This window comes from Etheostoma spectabile, chromosome 23 (genome assembly GCF_008692095.1).
Source record: "Etheostoma spectabile isolate EspeVRDwgs_2016 chromosome 23, UIUC_Espe_1.0, whole genome shotgun sequence".
NCBI lineage: Eukaryota > Metazoa > Chordata > Actinopteri > Perciformes > Percidae > Etheostoma > Etheostoma spectabile.
The window spans coordinates 6492538-6499982 of NC_045755.1; positions in this window are offsets into that span (position 1 = coordinate 6492538).

The window sequence follows — 7445 nt, forward strand, 5'->3', positions numbered from 1 at the left end:
ATTCTGGTTGAAAATATTCAGGGGTCAGAGTCCGAGTTTTAAGCCGACTCATTACCATGGCCTGCTATGACAGCGGATGCATTTCTAATCATGCTTATAAAAACTGAAGACATGAACAAACATTTACCCCTGGAAGCCCCTGGTTTGCTTTGGGATTGGTGCATTTTGTTTCCGTCCTCCGTGTTTTCAGTCAATCGGTCTTTAGATAAAAAAGAGCTTAGAAAGATTATCCCCCTGGCTTGCATGCCATTATCATTAATCAGTGTGTTATTGACTGCTCTGTCCTTTCCTGTTTCAAGTTCAGGCCTCCCTTAATCCACAGATTTTGCCCAGAAGACACACACTCGACTCTGTGAGGCTCAGTGCAGCTTGAACCATGCCCACCCTTGCAGGCACCAATCGATTGGCAGCGAGCCCTCTCCCGCCCACCAATCAAAATGCTCAAACAATGTGACTGCTGATGTAAATTCCCCCTTACAGTACCTAGGGACTCATTTTGGAAATCTTTCAAAAGGCCAAATCACTTTAATCTTACGATCTGTCATTTTATTAAATGTAATGTTGAACGTGTGAAACTGAACATAGTTCAGAATTGTTTATCCAGTTAAGGTTCACTAAGATACATTACACATGATTAGGGCTTATTATTTGGGATCTTATCTGTGTTTGTTTTATTTATTTTTTAAATCAATAATGAAAAAAAAAACTTTAAAAATAGTCTAGAGCACAAACACTTTTCTACTTAGAGTGTCTCTGGTGAATAATTAGGAGCTCGTCTGCATTCTCTTCACATTTGACTCCATACCTTTTTGACTCTATAAGATTTTCTGAGCTGTTTATTGCAAGAGGCCCTTGTAAACCAGTGGCATGTGAAGCCCAGGGGGTACTTCTGCAGTTGAATAGGGGTACATGGAAAGATGAATAGAAGATGTGAAAATGTGTCCACCTAATTGTGTTTAGGGGGAAACTAAATTCAAAACTACTTTCAAAAAAAACTTTTGTATACTTACTGCTACAATGAGCAGAAAACTACCCGCTAGGAGAGAAGCACATGCCTCCCACCAACCTGAGGCTACGTCCACACCACTACGTTTTTTGTCATTAAACACATAACTTTTGGTACGTTTATGCCTTAGTCCACAATAGTTCACCGTTTCTGAGACCCTAAAATAGACATTTGGAAACACTGTTGATTCCGTTTTAGTTTAGAAATTTCCAGGGTTACGTTGTAGTCTTGACTGGCAGAAACGGAGGCCTTTGGAAACTATAACGCTGACACCCACAGGGCTTCCTGATTGGGTCTTTTGGGCAATATTATAGACATTGATGTACTTAGTCCAAAATATTGTGATACTTGATTTTTTTTTCCATATCGCCCAGCTTTATAGCACACTGCTATAAACTACTGTGGTCAGTGTTTTCTTGCAGGCTATTGTTTCAGTAAAAAATTTATAAAATTCGCACAATGATCCTTTCTAGAGGATGGATACCCAAACTGCACCCGACGTGACCCGCCGGGACGGGCTTGGACAGATATAGATGATTTGAGTTGGGGTCGGGCTGGGTCACATCAGCGCTAAAAGGCATTTGTTGTAAAATGGTGCTGCGGCTCCTTTAAGAGAGCTCAGTGCGTGCGTGCGTGCGTGCTTGCGTGCGTGCGTGCGTGGAAAGTGGGCAGAAGAGAGATAGAGAAAGAGGAAGCAGACGTGTAGATGCGACCAGCGCAGAGTTGGTGGAATAAGTTTACGTTTTGTACACAATGTGTGCGGTGTCTGAAATAAACCTCAGACTGAAAGCCAAGTTCATTCATTTGCTCACCAGAAACGGGATTTTAACAAAGACGTTATTTATTTTATAACGTCAGCCCTGGAGGTAATGAGTCTCCACTGGTTTTCTGACCATGGTAGGAAAAGAAGCAATCAGGAAAGGTTAACACATTGAACATTTTAAATGAAACAGCTTATTAACGTGCACGTGTTGCCCCGTGTGCGCTGATGTGCTCATCTGTTGACATTTCCAAATGTCTTCCTACAGTTGCTTAATAAAAGCGAGCTTTCCACAACAAACAAACATACATGTATCATTAGTATGAGAAAAAAAAAGAGATTTTAACTGTTTCGGGCTCGAGTCAGGCTCGGTTACTGCTCTGTGGGACGCGGGACGGGCACAGACAGAAAAATGCAGCCCAATCCCCACTCTAATCCTTACATCCCACCATTCTGATTATGCACCCACTCAATATACACACATTCCAAACTGTTCTCTGCAAGACATACACAAATGGCTAGGAGCCACTGGCAAATGTATGAAATGACAATCATCAACCATCAAACAAAGTGCTCTTGAGTGAGACGTTGAACTCGGGGCAGCTCACTCGCTGCGCGCTGCTCCGCAGTTCAACCGATAAGTGCAAAACACACAGTCACAGGCATTCCCAGGCGTTTTCCCAGCCATACCATGGGAATTGATGTTGCCAAGCATGTTTGTGCTGGAGTACAAATCACACTGTCAGTTTCAGTGCGCCTGTCAAAGAAGCAAGACGTCAACACAGCCAGATGGGGACGACAGGAGGCGAACTGACATAGCATGAGTCGGTGGGAAGGGAAGTAGCCTTGAGCGGTGATTGGAGAAGCCTGTGTGTTTTGTGTGTTAAACAGGCCGTGTGCATGCATTCATGTGGCCTCAACTGTGCGTGCGCGCGTGCCCTGGTGTGCGTATATGTTTCTGCGCGAGTACACACATCACAGGGGTCATGTAAATATGAGCTGAGCCTGATCAATAATCTCAAGCGAAGGGAAGCTTGAGGTTTTACCACATTAACTCTACAATGTCAACTCTATTGTCCCCACACGTGTGCATGCTTTATGTACACAAACATGTCTGTGTGAGCAGGCACGTTTGTTTACAGGCAAGGCATGTTAGCTTAACTGTGTCAGTGTGCACGTGGCTGTGCCTGTGCCGACGTTGTTTAACATAAGTTGTGTGAGGTCACGCACGGTCCAGACTTCTGCGCGCTTTCCCGCTGTTGACAGCAGCTATTTACCAACTTTGCCTTACTGACACATACAGCCTGGTCAAATAGATAGAGATAATCTATGCAAATGCAGCACATGGTTTTCTCAATCAAAAGCTATTTAGCCGCCTGTGTATCTTCCCGCATGTGTTCATTGCGATGGTTCCCAGAGGGCTTCCAGCGGCGCTGGTTTGCTGATATGAGACTGATTAAAAATATTACAGAGTAGTTTGTTTAGCAGCGAGAACGCCAGCCAAATGTGTGTTCTTTTAACGTACGCTGAATACAAAGACACAAGGGTGTCAGAAGCTTGTTTCTTCATTTGTTGCGCCGTTAAGACACGGGAAACACATACCTGAAAACTAAAAAGGTTTTCAGGAGTAGAGTAGAACGCTGCTCAATATTTTCATATCAACAATGGATCCGATGACTATGTGTAATCTAAAAAAAAAGTGTCGCTTGTGGTGATGAAGCCACTGACAGTTATCCCCCGACACTGCAAGTCACCTCAACTTTACTGTATTTTATTTTATTGTTTGATGAGTTATGGGCCCAATGAAAGAAATCACAGGCAGGTAGAGCATGGAATTGAGAACGGTCTTGAAGGTATAACTGATTTGATTTGTAGGTGACATTGCAGATTATTCCATAAAACAGCACAGGCAGTTTGATACCGTCTTTTTAGCTAAGGTTTAATATCACAGCTCTCATCAGCTGGGTCTCTGATAAATTCACTGTACACTATCTGCCCGGCAAACAGAACAGCAGAGAGACAAATTAAGCAACTAACTGGTCAACAGAGGAGCAGCATGTAGCAGCTAAATAGCAAGATATTGTGTGGCCAGGTTGGGTCAGTGGTAGAGCGGGTGCACATGTACTGAGAGGTTTATGCCTTGACGCAGAGGGTTTGAATCCGACTTGTGATGAATTCCTGCATGTCTTCCCCCTTTCTCACTTAGCTGTCCTGTCAAAATTTAAAAAAGGTGGAAAAGCCCAAAAAATAATCTTTGAAAAAAAATAGCCAGATATTTCCCTCTGGGAGTTGATGGAGACCAAATCAGAGTAAAACAAATTCCATATCCAAATATATTTTACACTGGAGTTGCTTTAAGAAAGGATCACTTCATTAGAACGGATTACTGTTGACCAATAACTCTTATGTGGTTTGCGAGTATTATGTTGAGGTAGACTTGAAAAAAGCCAAACCTCTCCTCTAGAGCTCTCTCATTGTTGATAGCTACATGTTTTTGAAATGTTACGCCGGCATTTGATTTTATCAGCTGGACTCAATGAACTAGCTGCTTTTATGATGAATAATACATTTCTCACTGTGGATTTTGTCTTTGTCCGTGATTGACACTCTTCACTGTTTCATGCCAAAGAAAAATTAGCTGGGGTAATTCGGTAAAGCTTGCGTTGCAGTTCAACCGTGTAACTTTTTTTTTTTTTTTTTTCCATCATCTACACTTACAGCATTTAGATGGCACTGTTGTCCAGAGGGATTTTTCAGTGATTTAGCAGAGGTTTGGTGTGTTGCTCAGCGGTGTTTGCTGATGGATATATATACTGACTATGAGGGCATAAAAACGGCCTCAAACTGCCTGCCACATGTCCATGTCTCTTCGCGCCAGCACCGTCATCTCCCCTCCGCCTGAAACCCATCAACACCGTTCCTTTGGTGTTCCACACCACCGTTCCACGCCAAAAATTATTTGTTCCTGTCCTACTTTCTATGCATATCCCTTCTCCTTCGCACAAGGCTGAGCTCAGAGCCAAAAGTCTTCTTCTCCCAACCACCCACACCTCCCTTGCTCCCTCTGTTTTTTGTCTCCCTCATTCCTCCCCACATGTCTCTCCTCTTCCATCTCTCCTTCTCCTCACCCCTCCTCTCTCCCTCCCTGTCCTCCTCCTCGCCTCCTACTAACTCCAAAGTCTCCTAATTCCTGTCATGCTAATTGGAGCTGACAGACACAGCTAATTATGCAGAGATAATCTGCTGCATCTGACTAATTATAATTCCCATTAGCTGCCGATAACACTCATTAGATTAACTTTCTCCAGGAGAAATTGGAAATAATAGACCGGGCTCGACGATGCATCTTTTTGGTAATCACGGATAGGGGTGCGTTTGGCACCGTGGGCTGGTGTTTGTTTGGTGTCGAGGAGGCTGGTTGCTTGCGATGGCCGCTGTGGAAATAGATATACTGTCTGATCCAAATGATATCTGATAAGCTGGACTGCTAGCGCAGAAATTGAGAGAGACAGGGAAGCCGCTGAGAGGGGGAACTGCGACATGTGGGCCTATGTCAGGTCAGATATGAAAACATGTTTATGAAAAAAAAAAAACTAAATAAAGGTCTTCAAGGCCCTTGAAAAGACAGTTTCAGAAGTGGTGCTCCAGGCAGTGTTGTAGTACTCGAATCGGTCTTGGTCCCAAGACCGATTTTTGAAAGCTCTCCGTCTCATCTCAGAATAAACCGCATTTTTACTTGTCTCGGTCTTGTCTCGATCTCAGATAAAGATGACTCAGGATTTTATTTAAAGGCCGGTCTAACCACAACTGCAGGGATTTGGCAAAATTGCCTCAGCGTTGTCTGATTTATGCCTATATGTGTTATAATAATAACTCTACTCATATCTAATTTGAAATGTTCCACCTAAAACCCCCTTCTCCCTGCCCCCTTTACACGCACACCCATTAACGTGAAGGCAGGAGGGGGAAGAAGCTCTAGCTGTCTAACACAAATCTGGTCTTGGTCTTGATTCAGTCTCAAACCTTTAGAATCTCTGTCTTGATACACCCTGGTCCTGGTGGTGACTTGGTTTTGGTTTAGGTGGTCTCGACTACAATGCTGGCTCCAGGTTTGCTCCACTGATAGAAAAGCTTTGTTGGTTATGAAATTAGCAGCGTTGAGTAAAGGAAGACATTGTTGGAGTTGCGTTGGCGCTGCTCATGGCAATCAAACACACACCAGTACATATCTTAAACGAGCCATGAATGTTTAGGCGGGAAACTCTAGCTGACTGCAGTCCATTAGCCCACTCAGCGGTGCGATCATTATAAACCACCAATCAAACACACTTTCCCCTGCACAGTGCAAAGTATTTATTTATTGGCCACTCAGCGTAACGCTGTGCGTTCCGCTCTTGCTTTTGCTGCATGATACGACAATTCTGCATTGGCTCACCCACCACCGCCAATTACCAACGCCTTAGATGTGCTATTATGTGCTGCGGAGAGGGATATTATTTACCCTCCTATAGGTATGCACCGGCAACTGCAGGGTGAATATAAAAGCAGATCTATTCACTGGCTTAATTTTAAAAGTGGTGCCGCCTAATACATGTTATTTTTTATTTTTTTTATTATTGAATACATTAGCTGTCCTGACTGCAGCGGACGTGCAGTGACAACCCACAAAACTAATGCTGAAGATGATATTTTTGTCATACAGCTTTTTTCCTGGCTCAGAATAAGCCTTTTGGGGTGGGGGGACTACGTAAGGCTGCACAATTAATCTAATTTTAATCACGATCACGATTTTGGCTTCCCATAATCAAATTTGCGTAATCGAGAGATCTTTTAAAATGCGTCATACCGTTAATAGAACGCTGCGAGTTTTTTTGCAAAGCCACTCTACCTCTCTGTAAGCCACTGTCTGATCATGTGCCCGTCAGAGTTCTTCCCTGCACCGCGCAGCTTAGTTTCTAGATGTAGACGGTCACAGAGGACAGAGTAACGTGAGGAAAATTCCAGATAGCAGTCGGTTATACCTCGGTCACAAGGTTTACCAGTTTACTAGCAAATGCAACATTTTATTCCGACTGAATTGTTTATCAGACAACAGCAGTTCCCAGTGCTAGTCGGTGCTAGTTAGTGTCCGTAAGCTCACGGGGCTCTAGGGCGCGACTAACATTTTTTCCCCTCTAGGTTGCATCGGTGCATCTAACGTCCTCGCATCTGTTACCTCTCCACAAACGAAGCAATGTTGATTATATCAATATGGTTTAATTTTGTGTTACATGACCCATTTCTTCTATAATGCCGTGACTGTGTTTGGATCTCCCCTCTTACTCTCCGCGCAGCCCCGCCCCCATTCACTCACACACAGCTCCCCAGCAACAGAGACAGAGCGATGACAGTGCCGGTGTTCCACCGACACCCGGTTTCACACTTCTGACATTTGTCCACCTATTAATTATTATTAACACAGCTGTGTATTGTTAAGCAGGAGAGGCAAACCTGTATTTGTACGAGTGTTTCCGCTGGGAACTGCTGTTGCGGCGGTCACGATAAAAAACACGGAAGAAGTTATTGAATGCAACTAACTTCAGTTGGTAGAGCAATGGCGTGAGACGTTTGATAATGAGTCAGCCGTCACTCTGTGAGTAGCGTCCATCACACTCCCTCTCTCTCCCTAGCTCTTTTAAT